Source organism: Tiliqua scincoides, chromosome 14 (assembly GCF_035046505.1).
Source record: "Tiliqua scincoides isolate rTilSci1 chromosome 14, rTilSci1.hap2, whole genome shotgun sequence".
Lineage (NCBI taxonomy): Eukaryota > Metazoa > Chordata > Lepidosauria > Squamata > Scincidae > Tiliqua > Tiliqua scincoides.
The window spans coordinates 7,552,639-7,567,451 of NC_089834.1; the positions used below are offsets into that span (position 1 = coordinate 7,552,639).

The 14,813-nt window shown below is 44.9% G+C and overlaps 1 protein-coding gene across 1 annotated transcript in view; it reads left to right on the plus strand.

Moving 5' to 3' along the window:
• The window catches only part of GNB1L (G protein subunit beta 1 like), a 79,514-nt gene that overhangs the window by 18,444 nt on the left and 46,257 nt on the right, over positions 1-14,813 (plus strand). The window lies entirely within an intron of this gene.

The window sequence follows — 14,813 nt, forward strand, 5'->3', positions numbered from 1 at the left end:
CCATTAGAATTTTATAATTGTAATGTAAATTTTGAACGAAAACACATAACACCATTTCTGCACTTCTAAGTTTTGGAAAACACCAAAATCTGTGAACAATAAAATCATTTTCCTCCATCTCTACTCATAATTAATTTAAAACAACCTTAAAACAATTATAGTAAAATGCAAGAGCAGAGCAACAGCAGACACCTTATAAGAAAGGGCAGAACTTATAAAATCCTGTTGATCTTATTAAAAAAGGCTGAGGTCTCGAAAGGCTTGTCTGAAAAGGAATGCCTTCAGGCTCCACTGGAAAGCTTCTAAGGAGGGAGTCAAGGGTAAGGGCGTTTTGTAAGGGTGGTGCCACTACAGAGAAGGCCCTGTTTCTTGTTGTGACCCCCCGGCCTCCATAGGTGACAGCAGTTGTAAAAGGGCCTTCTCCAATGACCGGAGGAGATGAAGCGGATTGTACGGAAATGGGGGTCTCACAAATAGCTTGGCCCCAAACCATATAGGGCTTTAAAGGTCAAAACCAGCACCTTGAATTGGGCTTGGAAATGAATTCGCAGTCAGTGCAGTGCCGGAACCACGGCCTGACCAAGTAGGACTGCCTACCGAGCGATCACACGGGCTATCGCATTCTTCCCTAATAAGCAAGCTTTTCCTGCAGGGACAAGATGCACTGGGGCAGGTTTTGAGTGGGGGAAATAGGGCTGTCCTTGGTAAATATGATGCACTTCTTGCTTTCACCTAGTTCACGGTAGCTGGTGTGGGAGAAAGCAAGGATTAGTGAAGATTTAATGAGGTTATGGCATGGAATGGATAAGCTTGTACAAACCCATGGTTGTTTGGTTGATCACCCGAAAATCCAAGATTCATTAGAGGGCGGATGTGGGTGAAAATGGATTAGTTGGTGTGTTTTGCTTTGCGTTGCATCAGCTTCTTAAATCCACTGTAATTAGCAATTATTAAAATTAGTTGATAAGTTAATTAGGATTCCCCCTGTAGGGATGAAGACTTGGCTCTGTTCTATGAGTTCAGCTAAACAAGACTTACTCTAAGAGTTTTCGTAACATAAGAGTATCAGAAGAGCCCTGCTGGATCAGGCCAAAGGCCCATCTAGTCTAGCTTTGTGTATCTCACAGTGGCCCACCAGATGTCTTGGGGAGCACAAAAGACAACAAGATACCTACATCCTGTTGCCAGTCCCTTGCATCTGGCATTCAGAGGTAGCCTACTTCTAAAAACAGGAGGTTGCACAAATCCATCACGGCTTGTAACCTGTGATACTTGCCTTCTAGAAATCTGTCGAATCCCCTCTTAAAGGCATGTAGGTTTGATGCCATCACCGTATCCTTTAGCAAGAAATTCCACAGGCAGATTTACTGCTGGGTAAAGAAATATTTTCCTTTTCATCTTGAAAGGCTGCAAGCTTTTCTCCTAGGGAAGTGCATGATGCTAGGAGAGCGTGCCATTGGGGAAACACAGGAAGGTGCCTTTGACTGGGCCAGAGACCGGTGGTCCGTCTAGCTCACAATTGCCGGCGCTGACAGGGAACAGCTCTGCCAGGATTCAACCAGGAGTGTTTTTCTGGAGTTCCTGCTAGGAACTGAACCTCTGCATGAAAAATGGAGCACTGCCATTGAACTCAATTGCCCCTGCTGTCCTGGGTTTGCTCTATACCAGCAACCAAAGAGGAGAGAGTGAGAGAGTAGGATAGATCAAACCATTTCAAGTGGCAGGTGAAAGAGATCAGTTCTGAATATTCCACAGTGTAAAAAGAATCCAGCCGCCCCTTGCAGAAAGAATGCTAGCAGAGCAGAAAAAGGTCAGCTAGAACCTTCCTCTCTGCTATGCTAGTCTTCTTCTTGTAGACCAGGGATGCCCAAACCCGGGCCCTGGGGCGATTTGCGGCCCTCGAGGCTTCTCAATGTGGCCCTCAGGGAGCCCCCAGTCTCCAATGAGCCTCTGGCCCTCCGGAGATTTGTTGGAGCCCACACTGGCCCGATGCAATTGCTCTCAGCATGAGGGCAACTGTTTGACCACTCGTGTGAGCTGTGGGATGAGGGCTCCCTCCACTGCTTCTTGTTTCACGTCTGCAATGCAGTAGCAGCAGCAAAGGAAAGGCCAGTCTTGCTTTGTGCAAGGCCTTTCATAGGCCTTGAGCTATTGCAAGACCTTCATTCATTCATATAAGTTCATCTTTAATATATTCATTTATGTAAACTTATGTAAATTTATTCAAATTGTCATCATTGTTGGCATCCTTCAGTCTCGGAAGACTATGGTGTCATGCTCTGAATGGTGGTTCTGGAACAGAGTGTCCTCTCCAGTGCGCGAAGCCTGGGGTAAAGTAGGTATGGAGGATAGGCTGTTACCCATGCAGCAAATCCCCCCTCTCCACGTCTCTGAAATGGTCCAATGGAAAGGCAGAGGCCAATACGGTTGGTTCCAGCGACGTCGCAGGAGTTGCCAGAGCATGACTGTGTTCAGCCATGAACTGCCTCAGGGACTCCGGCTCCAGATTTTGCCTCGAGGTTGACTCCTGAAGCCTTTTCCATAACTGGATGTAGCCACAAGGCAGTAGAGGTTTGGGGTCAGAATTTTCCTTCTCTCAGATGAGCTGCCTTCCCAGGCTGATGAGTCCCATCTACATTTTAAATGTAAATTAATTCTTCCCCCCCCCCGGCCCCTGACACAGTGTCAGAGAGACGATGTGGCCCTCCTGCCAAAAACTTTGGACACCCCTGTTGTAGACCCATCTCTGGACACTAAGGCTGCAATCCTAGCCACACTTTCCTGGGAGTAAGCCCCATTGACTATAATGGGACTGACTTCTGAGTAGACATGCATAGGATTGGGCTCTAAGTCCCACTGTGCTGAAGGCTAATTCCCATTCATGTGTAGGGACATGTGTGTAGGATTGCAGCCTTCTTGCGTTCCTTGATGGAAGAAAGGCAGACTATAAATGTACTAACATGTAATCCACCCCTGAGACAGAGGGGGGATACATGCAAAGCACGTGGTCTGCCATAGAGCTCTAGCTTCTTGGGATGCCCTTGGCTGGCCCTTGTGGGGCAGAAGATGCTGGACTCGGTGCATCTTTGACCTGATCCTGCAAGGCTCTTAGGACTCCCCTTTATTCAATGGCTAGCCCAGCTGGCGTGGTGTAACGGGGGACGACGACTAGTTCTTCAAATGGACGCGCACTTTCTCCGAGCAAGACAGCCAGAAGCTTGTGGAGTTGAAACCTTTCAGAGGGCCATGCAGCTACATGCCGTCTCCCGGCAGGTCCAAGCCTCTAGGCACGTTCTGGGCCCGTGTGAAATATTTTAGAGAAAGTCTTGTTTTCTGATAATTGCTTTTAATATAATTTTAATGTGTCATCCGTCTGATCTTGTTGCTGATTTTTATGCATTAGGCTCCCCCCCACCCCAGTCTACCTGCACCCTCCTCCAACCTCATAGCAATTTTTGGGACTCTGCGTGCGTTCTGGAAAAAAAAAAGAGGGTGATGATTGCCGCGGAATATGCAAAGGGTTTCAAATGATGGATTGAATGTTGTCCCCTTTGGTGAAATAGTCTGGGTACCATGTCTTAGGGGATGTTTAGTTTTTCCCTTTTTTTAATTTGCCTGCCCCCCAAGGCCATAACAAATCCAAAAGCCCCGAGCACAGCAAAGAGCGATCACAGAGGCTTGGGTTCAAATAAGTCCTCCGCGCTACTTAGCAGAGAGACCTGTAATAAGATCGGCATTCCATACCGGGCCCCCCTACCCCAGGGTATTGCAGAACCAGCAATAATACCTAAAAATTTCAGCCCATGAAAACCAGCCAAGTTTCATAAAGATTTTTTACAATGGTGGCTTCGACAAAGGCAATTAACCATAAACTATGCGTTTAATGTACAAAATATCCAATTTACTTAAAAGACGCAGCATTGCCAAATCGTAAACCTGTGCCAATAAGCGAGCGGGGGCTGAGAGCTGAAGTTCCCTGTAGTTGTTGTTTGCTGAAGGTTATAGAAGGCAGCTTGGCTTTTCAGTCCCTTGTGTATAATCTTGCTAACATGAAAGCAAATATCATTGTCTGTATCAGTTTAGGGAGCCTTGGCTAGTGAGTGGGCTGCATGAGTGGCCCTCCTTAAACCCAGTGGCTGCAATAGTGAAATTGGGCACGTTCACTAACCGCTTGGCCACCTGTAGGAGGCGCTGTATTCACCTGCCCTGAGCAAGAGGGTGGAATAGATGACTTCCAAGACCCTTTCAGACTCTAGTATTATATTCTTGAGCCTTGCTGGATCAGGCTAAGGGCCCACCTTCCTGTATCTCACAGTGACCCACCAGATGCCTCGGGAACACACAAGACAACAAGTCACCTGTTGCCACACCTTTGCATGTGGTCTTCGGAGGCAGCCTACTTCTAAAACCAAGAGGTTGTATATACCCATCATGGCTTGTAACTAGTGATGGACCTTTCCTCCCTAAATCTAGCCAATTTTTTTTTAAAAGGCTTATAGGCCTTCAGATGCCATCACCACATCCTGTGGCAAGGAGTTCCATGGATTAATTATACACTGGGTCAGGGAATGTTTTCTTTTATCTGTTCTCCCTCTCCCACCACTCAATTTTAGTGGATGTCCCCTGCTTGTGGTGTTGTGTGAGAGGGAAAAGAACATCCCTCTATTGATCCCTTGCATATCTAATGAATATAATGGGGGAACCTGAGAACCCTGCGCATTGGCAGGGTAAATAAAAATGTCTGGGGGGGAGTCTCATGTAGAACTCTGATGGGCCCCATGTGGCCACAGGTTGCCCACCACTGATTGACATAATTAATTTTAAGAGTCTTGTCATGTTCCCATCAGTGAAGTGGCTACCCATGGATTTTGCTGATGTGGGTGATGTCAGAGAGCATTTATTTTTTAATAACTTAGACATCAACTCTCACATGCATTTTTTAAACTGTCTCAAAATTATGTTTAAAAAAAAACAACCATTATTGGGAACATAATAACACTCATAACCCAGAAACAAATGTTTGGGCATTTTCCAAATATATCCTTGGTAGATTTATGTGAATGGGAATAAAATAAACCTTCCCTAACCTCATCCATGAAAAATGTATTAACAGATCTAATATGCTTGGCAGAGTTTGCCCCACATCAACCCTGCTCATGAAGACTTTTGCGCGCCTGCAAGGCTTGTGAGGGGATCTAGTTGTCTGGTGTGTTTATTGTGGCCCGTGTTGTAGTGTTCGAGTTTGTGGAAAAATCAGCAGCCTTCATAACAAAATCTGCATAAAGGGCTTCCCCTTCCAAGCAGGTGAATTTTGTTTTATTTCGTACAGGTTTCGTACAGGTTTTATTTCGTACAGCTCCATTTTTGCATAAGAAAGAATCTCTTTATGCACTGCTTTTTGCTCACAAGCTTCTGTCCACCTGCGTTGAGGTGTGAAATGTCCTCCACTTTTTTTCCAGTGGAACACCAGTACACATGCTGGTGTGGCTGTTCCTCTTCTTGCCTTTACTGGGTTTGAAATTGAGAAGAGGAAGTGGAGGAGAGGAGAGTGGTGGCCTAGAGTGTCTCTTTTCCTCTCTACCACTCATAATCCACTGCTTCAGTCCACCTTATGGGTAGGCCATCTTTGGAGGTAGGTGTGCTCAAGCATATTGATTTAAGTCAGTGGTCCCCAACCCGTGATGTTGCAGGTGTCAGTTTGGGCTCTCCCTTGGCTCAAATTGGCCCGAGATTGGGGCAGTCCAGCAGCCATTGGAGGTGGTGTGATGACATCATTGTGCCGTCACAATGTCTTCCCGTGTCTGCACACTTGGTAGTCTGCAATGGACCCAAGTGTGGGCGTGATGGTCCACGGTCCCAGCCGGGTAGGGAACCACTGATGTAAACCATTTCTGCCCAACATTGCATATACAGAATAGGGATTGAATGTGTACACCTGTAGGCCAGGCAAAAATGGGTTAAATTGTTTCAAATCTACCTAACTGCATGTTGAATTTATGGTTGGTTGATGGTACTGAAAATTTTGAAAAATCCCATTGTAGCCCGAGCCTCGCTAGGAATTGCAGACAGTGTTTCCTTCCAAGTATTTTTGATTCAGCCTCTCTTGCCCAACAACATTTCCTCTTAACTAGTTTAAAAAAAACAAACAAAATTTTTTTCAGCATATTTGATGCCAGCTTCGGAGTAGCTCTGTGATAATCTCTTCCAGCGTCGCAAGTCTAATTTACATGAGATGGTGAAATCTTACGAGACAAAGCCTCGTAAGAAGTAACAATCACAAAGCCTTCTTTTATACATACTAAGCCAAAAAAATTAAAAATTAAAAAAAAAAAATAAAGACACAGACATCCCCTTCCCAGACCCCAACGGTTCTCTGGAGAAAGGCAGGAGACGCACATCTGATTGGATTGTAAACACAACATCCTATCCAGAGCCAAACAGTGTCTCACCTTCAATAGTTTTCTGTCACGGTTTCCCTGCGGAGGTCTGTTCGAAACTCTCTAAAACAGTGGTTCTCAAACTTTGAGCACCAGGACCCACTTCTTAGAATGAGAATCTGTCAGGACCCACTGGAAATGATGTCATGACCGGAAGTGACATCATCAAGCATGGAAAATTTTTAACGATCCTAGGCTGCAATCCTATCTACGTGTACCCAGTACTAAGTCCCATTGACTAAAAGCATATACAGAGTAGCCTGTTAAAAGTACAAACCTGTAAGATTTCCCCATATGCAGTCACATACCACGGTAGCATCAAGTCTAACAGATTGAAAATAAAATAGTGAAATGAATAGGGACCTACCTGAAATTGGTTAGCAACCCACCTAGTGGGTCCCGATTCACAGTTTGAGAAGCACTGCTCTAAAAGTTATTTTGCACAAAATAAAAGTGTGTTTGTGTGTTTTCCCTATGCCCAGAGAACAATGCAAAGGTCAGTTGTTTTTCGCTCTGCTGTCCTGTCACGAGATGTGGGTGTGTACATTAATGCATCCCTGGAATTCCATGGTGGGATCTCCATCTTTTGAAGCCGCTGCCGAAATTACTGCCTCGGCTTGTCCAGAGGTAGATACTGATAGAAAATTCAATGAAATCGAAGGTCGCTGGTCTGGCCGGCGTTGACAGATCCCTGGCTATGAGACAATTTCTGATTTAATAATGCGAACGAGAGGCTAGCCCTTTGTAATAATTAGGACTAATTACTGAGGAGGTGTTGACAGACCGGCTAAGAGGAAACAAACTGCCTTTATCCACTGGCTTAGAGTCAGATTACGAGGCTTGTGTTATCTGTTTCTCAGAAAGTTGAGGCTTCAATCATTCACTAAGTCTTCAAAGGCGAAAGGGATCCTCCACAATATGCAGGATTTGGGATGAAGCTATGAAATAAGTCTTTGATTTGGGGGGAAAAATGACTAAATTAATCCCCTTTCCGTAAATTGTCATGGGTTTTGTTTTTTTTTCTTTTCCAAAGTTTGAATTACACACAGAGAATCTGATTGGAGCAAAGTCAACATGAGTATTACTGACTTGGTTCAATGGCGGCTCTTGGCGGTTAGTGGATTAAGCCGTGGCGGACTCCTTCCTGTCCCGGTTACAATGGTAATTCTCTTCGCTCTTCTAGCTCTGCCTGCTCTCCTCTTGGAAGTGAAGTGGTTTTAGATAACTTTGGCTCTTCCTTCAGCAAGCTTAGACTGGGGTGCTGACAGCCAGGAAAGACAATAATTTGCGTAGAAATAATATGATCTAAAAAGGTAGCCATGAAAGCTCGGATCACAGTGAACTAGGTAGGAGAGGGGAAAAAAATTATCCAAATACAGGTTGGGCATCCCTGATCCAGAATTCTGAAATCCAAAGTTTTCTGAAAACCATAACTTTTTTTTGAGCTCCGACATGATGCCCCAAGTGGAAAATCTCAAGGCACGGGTCACACAAAATGCACAAAATTTTTAAAACTATTGGTTAAAGTTACTTATAGCCTTTGTGTATATAAGGTGTATATGAAACATAAGTGAATTTTGTGTTTAAACTTGGGCCCACCCTCCAAGATTTCTCGTTAGGTATATGCAAGTACAGTATTCTGAACTATGGGAAAATCTGATATCCAAAACACTTCTGGTCCCAAGCATTTTGGATAAAGGATTCCCAACCTGCAATAGAGATAATCTGAGCTCTATACTCCAACTATACTCCATGTTCACTCCAACTAAAATGGTGTGATCAGGCAGAGATAGTTTGATGAGCCTCCAGTAGTTCCCAGATTGCAACAAGAATTGATATGGCTTACTTCAAACTCCTATACCAACTACTCAGACCACTCTCTGAGTTTTCAAATGATGTCCCTTCTACCAGATGCCAGCTCCCACTCTCTAAGCAATCCTGACCCCGTTAGCCACGGAGGAATACGGTGGCATTGGACAATCGAGAAGCGGATTTCAATTTTTAATGCGCTGGGACAATGGAGGTATTTTCACCAGTGTTTAAACATTTATAACGTTCCCATTGTGTGGTAGGCTTGGTCATACTTTGATCTAGATTTTTCTGGTTTGAGTAACAGCGCTGGTGAACGTCCTTCATAAATGTGGTTGGAACACGAGGTGATCTGATTATCCGATGAACGATTGACAGGTTGGTTCCTGCCAGCAATCCGGCATAGCACAATAAGGGGCTATTCAGAGCGTATTCAAAGGCTGGAAGTTCAAGTTGGGGTACATATGAGAGGGCGCTTTGGAATTTCGGCAATGAAACCACTTTTAGTTTCACGATGGCTTTCTGCGAGTGTTTGGCCTGGCGGTAAAAAATGATGTTTCCAAGGGCCCAATCCAATTTTCCAGCACCGGTGCAGCCGCAATGCAGTCCCAATGTAAAGGAACAAAAGTTTCCATACCTTAAGGAGGCCTCTATGATTGCCTCCCCACCACAAGATGCAGTGCATGCCCCATTGGCAGTGGAAAATTGGATAGGATTTGGCCCCTAGTCTCTTAGCTCTGGTTAAGATTTGGAGAAGACCTTCACCCAAGTGTACCTCTTACTGCTAAACTACAGTCTCTCCTGCACACAGTGGGATATTCTTATATATTGCTAGCACCTTTGTTCTCACACCAGTGCTCCCTACACACCATTCCACTGCCTGACGTTGTTTATTGCAGCATTTCTCAGACTGGTGGGTCTTGCAGAGCCTCCAGTGAAAGCATGGGTGATGGGAAGATTAGATAACTCATTGCCTCAAGCCCTGAGGCTATTCAAAAATCAGGTAGCTGCTAACTGCCCTGCAAAGAGCTGAGCTCCTGCAGTTTGCAAGATAGCTGCTAATTGCCCTGCAACAGCCAAGCTCCTGCAGTTTGCAAGCTGGTGTAAATATAGGGAGCTCAGTGTCTGACTGTATTTTTTCCCCCCAAGTCCATCAATGATGGGTAGTGAGGGGCAGGTGAAGGCTGGTTCACGTAACTAAGCCCCTTAAGCCTTGAGGCTATGCATTCATTAGTGCTGCCTCATTACAAGAAATGAATCAAGTTGTTTTTTTTTCAAATAAATTAAATTAAAATAAATATTACTTGTAAATAAAAATATTATAGCGGTCCCTTGTCATCCATAGGGGCTCCATGGATATGAAAAACCACAGGTGTTGAAACCCTGTGTTAGGTAGCTGGGGGCCCTGGGGAAAACCATACATTTTGTCCCCCTGGCATTCCCACCCACTCCTAATGGGGCATTGGGTGCTATTGGTATTGCTAGTACTGAAGATCCAGGGATCAACCAGGCCAGGTGAGTGCTCTTTTGGGCATGGTCCCCAAAGAGCACCCAGGTACGTACAACCTGGCCAATCTCTAATGCCACTGCTGTTTGTTATAGAGCAGGGGTGGCTAACCTTGTTTGACTTCAGGTATTGAGAGCTGCAGTATTTAAGCAGCACTTCAATTTTTAAATATATTTCCTGACCCTGAACTTACTTAAATCTAAAACGTAAGATTAATCCTGTGCACTCTCGGTTTATACCTGCTGAATAGTTATAGAGCTTGAAAATTTCTTATTTACCTTTTATATTAATTGTGATGCAAAGAAAGGAGTTCAGCTAACAGAGTTCCGCAAGCCGTGCATTATGTGTCAAAGAGCCACGGTGTGGCTACCTCTGGTATAGAGTCACTGCATCTTCAGCATATCATCCTGGATACACAGTTCTGGGAAGGTGGAAAGGAAAAAGTATGTGCATTCTAAAAAATGCGTTTAAGGATATCTCCAGAATCTCCCCAAAAAGCAAAATAGGGGCAGCCCCAGGAATGAGAGGCAATTGGAAGGTATGCCAGGTTTGAAGGAATGGGTTTAGTCTGTCAGCAGAGCAGTTTCAAGTTACATCTCTTGCTAGCTTGACTTAAAACCAGATTGGGTATCGTGATTTTTCCCCTAAATAACACTTGGAACTGCAGTTTTTAAAATATGCTGAGAGTTCTCATAGAGAATTTTAGTCTTGGGCATGGCCCAGTCATGAGGCCAACTGAGGCAGTCGCCTTGGGTAGTGGATTGGCAGGGGGTGCCTGCCATCCTCTTCTTTCTGCCTATCTTTGCCTCCCGGATTTGAAAGGAAGTGTGGAGGAGAGGAGAATGTGGTATAGACTGTCTCCATGCCTTACCTTGTCAACCCCGGACACCACCCCAATAGTACAACATGCTTTCCTAGTGGTGAAAGGACTTTGAAACTTGTGGTTTGAGAAATAGGCTTGTCCTTAAGTTGAGGTCATGGTGACCAGATGTCCTCTTTTTCCAGGTCATGTCTTTTTTTTTTTTTTTTTAGCCTCATGTCCTGGAAAATAACTTAGATGTCTTCCTTTTCCATGTGAGTGGACCCCTGCAAACAGCGCATAACCTCCTTGTAATTAATAGATTGTATGTAATATAGTTTTAAAATTACTAATAAGGAATATAGTGTTTAAATCACTGGTTTGCAGCCTGTAGTCCAGTGACCACTGGTGGTCTGCGAGATTCTGAGAAGTGGTCCGCGAGGTCTCAGGAAAAAAAATCCCCTTTCCATGCACAGCGAGACGCTGGGAGTGATCAATCTCCATTGATCCAGTATTGTGTCCAGTTCTGGTCGCCGCATCTCAAAAAAGACATAGTGGAAATGGAAAAGGTGCAAAAGCGAGCGACTAAGATGATTATGGGGCTGGGGCACCTTCCTTACGAGGAAAGGCTACGGCGTTTGGGCCTCTTCAGCCTAGAAAAGAGATGCCTGAGGGGGGACATGATTGAGACATACAACATTATGCAGGGGATGGACAGAGTGGATAGGGAGATGCTCTTTACACTCTCACATAACACCAGAACCAGGGGACATCCACTAAAATTGAGCGTTGGGAGAGTTAGAACAGACAAGAGAAAATATTTCTTTACTCAGTGTGTGGTTGGTCTGTGGAACTCCTTGCCACAGGATGTGGTGACGGCATCTGGCCTGGACGCCTTTAAAAGGGGATTGGACAAGTTTCTGGAGGAAAAATCCATTACGGGATACAAGCCATGATGTGTATGCGCAACCTCCTGATTTTAGAAATGGGCTATGTCAGAATGCCAGATGCAAGGCAGGGCACCAGGATGCAGGTTATCTGATGTGCTCCCTGGGGCATTTGGTGGGCCGCTGTGAGATACAGGAAGCTGGACTAGATGGGCCTATGGCCTTATCCAGTGGGGCTGTTCTTATGTTCTTATGTAATCTCCCGTGGACCACCAAAGAGGGCAGAGAATGGACTACCCACAGCCACAACCATTGAAGTGTCAGCTGTGGCTGTGGTCAGGCCATTCTCCGTCCTCTCCAATAATCCATGGGGGAGTGCTTGGGAGACAGACCACCAGACAGGGCGAAGACCAGACTCTTCACAGCCACAAGTGGCCCATGACAATTCCAATTTTTGCTTCAGTGGTCCATGGGCTTCTAAAGGTTGGGTTTAAATGAACCAAATGAAATCAATACATGAGTGTTTCTAGCTTTTATTTTGTCCTGTCCTACATTTTTCTTGGATGTCCTACGTTTTGGGGTGCCTGGTCCTCTTTTGCGGTTATGACATCTGGTTGTCCTTTGTTGAGGTCAGCTGTGCTTATGTCAGAAGGAAAGTTTGGTTTTTATTTGCAATTTTTGCAGTGGCCTTCTTTCCCAAAGAGGGATCATTTTGGGTACAAAATGCACCATTCTTGCTGAAGTCGAAAGCCAGGCGGTTTTCTTGCAGCACACTTGCCTCTAGGAGGAGAGAACGATATCAGCCATTTATCATGTATCATGCTCGTATGCCCTGTGGGGGGGAAAGGAAAGTAACAGAACAGACAAATAAATAAATGGGGTGTTGAAACTGGCATTTGCGGGTTGGCGTATTGCACAACGAAATTGCAATCAGCTTACCGTCTTTCCTGGTGGGCTGCCAAGAAAGACTATAACGTTATACTAAGGCTAGATTAATTAAAGAGTAATTAGAAGGGAATAAATTGAGCGATTATAAAAAAAAAAAAAGGAGAAGCAAGTTTGTCATGGGAAAAATATTTGTCTAGAATTAATTAGTGTTCCCGTGAAGTGGAGCTTTAAATTGCTGAAAATGACGGAGTCCTTAATTGCAGTTTGGCCCTGATGAATTTCAGATATTGCAACAACTTGATATACTTCTTCTCTGTCAGTTTTTTTTTTTTTACCCCTTATTAAACAAAAAAACAGAGCAAAAGAAAAAAAAAGACAAAGAAAGAGAGAATAAGATTATTTCAGGAAATGTCTGCTAAAATGTCTGGAAGGTGTTTAATTAAACCTGTGCTGTCTAAGGACATTTTTAGCCTGATCTTGCTGGTGGATACATGAAGTTTGTGCCTGATGTTCCCTTACCCCTAATTAAGGGGGCCGGGCTGTCTGATCCGAAGCTGACAGATGACTCCACATGGCTGAACTGGGAAGCCCTGGAAAATAACCTTTCCGTTGTCCCCGGCTTATCAGTGTTCTGTTAGTTGCCACGATTTATCAAGTGTGGCAGACCTGAATTTGCCTCTGAGCCTTAGGGCACAATCCTATACATATCTACTCAGAAGTAAGCCCTATTGTATTCAATATTGTATTGTATTCAATGGGACTTAGGAAAGTGTGGATAGGATTGCAGCCTTAGTGTCCAGAGATGAATCTACCTGCCACACTCCTGCCTCCACTAGACTTTGTCCCTGTTTACTTTCTCTACCTTTGCAGGAAGATTGAAAAATCCTTCTGTGAACTTCTTTGAGAGGGCATGGATCTCATTTAGGGGATCGGATGCGCCTGTTTCCCCTGATCTGAGCCTTCTGGTACACAGACTCGGGCTGATTCCCTGCCTACTCTTAGCTGGGTCAGTCCAGCTTGGATGGGTCAATCTAAGGTCTAGAAGGGTTCGCTATGAAGCTTCCATTGTGAAGAAGATGCTCTTATATTCTGAATCAAACTCTGGGTGGGGACCCGCTAGGTGGGTCGCGTAGCACCTAGCTTGACCACCTTTGAAAATACAGAGCTGAAAATACAGGGCACAGGGTGTCTGGGCAGGGTGGGCTCTCGGTGGGGAGAGAGGCCAAGTGCTTTGCCCTGAATAGTTGGGAAGGTGGGACACTGGGAAGGGGAAGGGTTGTGTGGTTGGAGAAGGATCCAAGTCTGTGTTCTGCTTTGACTTTTGAGCTTCCAGCACAAGCTCTCTGTTTAGTGGGGAGCCTTTGACTGATTGTGGCTTAGGTCTGAAGCCTAAATGGACAGTGTCACTTCCAACCATGACATCACTTCCAGGTTAATGACATCACAGCACTTCCAATGGGTCCCAAAAGATGGTCATTCCAAAAAGTGGGTCCTGGTTCTCAAAAGTTTGAGAACCACCGGGTAGAAGATTCCCTTGTATTCTAAATGTTAATTTTCACCCAGAGCATTTGGACGGCATTATCCAGAGCTATATGTGGCAAGTTAAACAACCAATGCAAATAAGGTGTTTCATTCTTTTTTTTAAGTTGCGATGGTCTTGCGCGTTTGTGGAAAGCAATTTTCATATGCAGATAAATAAAATTGATACTTGGAAATATTTTTCTGTTGGTGTTCTGTTTATCTGCGACGGCCCAAGCTTAACTAGCTTTCGGGCCCTGATGCAACCATGCCAAAAGTACATGTGCTGCATCCTGTAGTGGTGGGGGCAGTTCTGGAGGCCCCTTCAAGGTAAGGAGAATGTTTGTTACCTTGGGGCTGTTTCACGTGGGAAGTTGGTTTAGAATTGGGCGGTTAGAGCTTTTCTGTTGTGCCAGATCTATGTGCTCTGTTTAGTGACAGGCAAAAATTTTCTCCCCTTGATTTGGAATTGAGATGGAGAACCAGGCTGGTGTAGCAGTTCAGGAGTTGGACTTAGACCTGGAAGATCTAGTTTAAAATCCCCGCACAGCCATGAAGCTTCCCGGGTAATCTTGGGCCAATCACTGTTGGCCTGGCCTACCTCACAGGGTTGTTGTGAAGACACAAGGAAGGGAGGAACTGTGTACACCATCCTGAGCTCCTTGGAGGAAAGGTGACATAAAAATGTGAAAATCAATCCATCAAGGGATTCCTTTGCTCTCAACCCCAATTCTTTTTTTAAAAAAACCTTGGTTTCTCCCCCCCACACACACACAAAACATTCAGTTATGCTCATGGAATATTGATCTCAGAAGCTAAGCAGGGTCAGGCCTGGTTAGTACTTGGATGGGAGACCGCCTGGGAATACTTGATTCAAATGTGATGGCAGACAGAGGTTTGGCATCATGTCAAACCCTGGAGTTCAGTGCTAAAGTGCAGTCAAACTTGCCCCCCCCAATCCACAGACT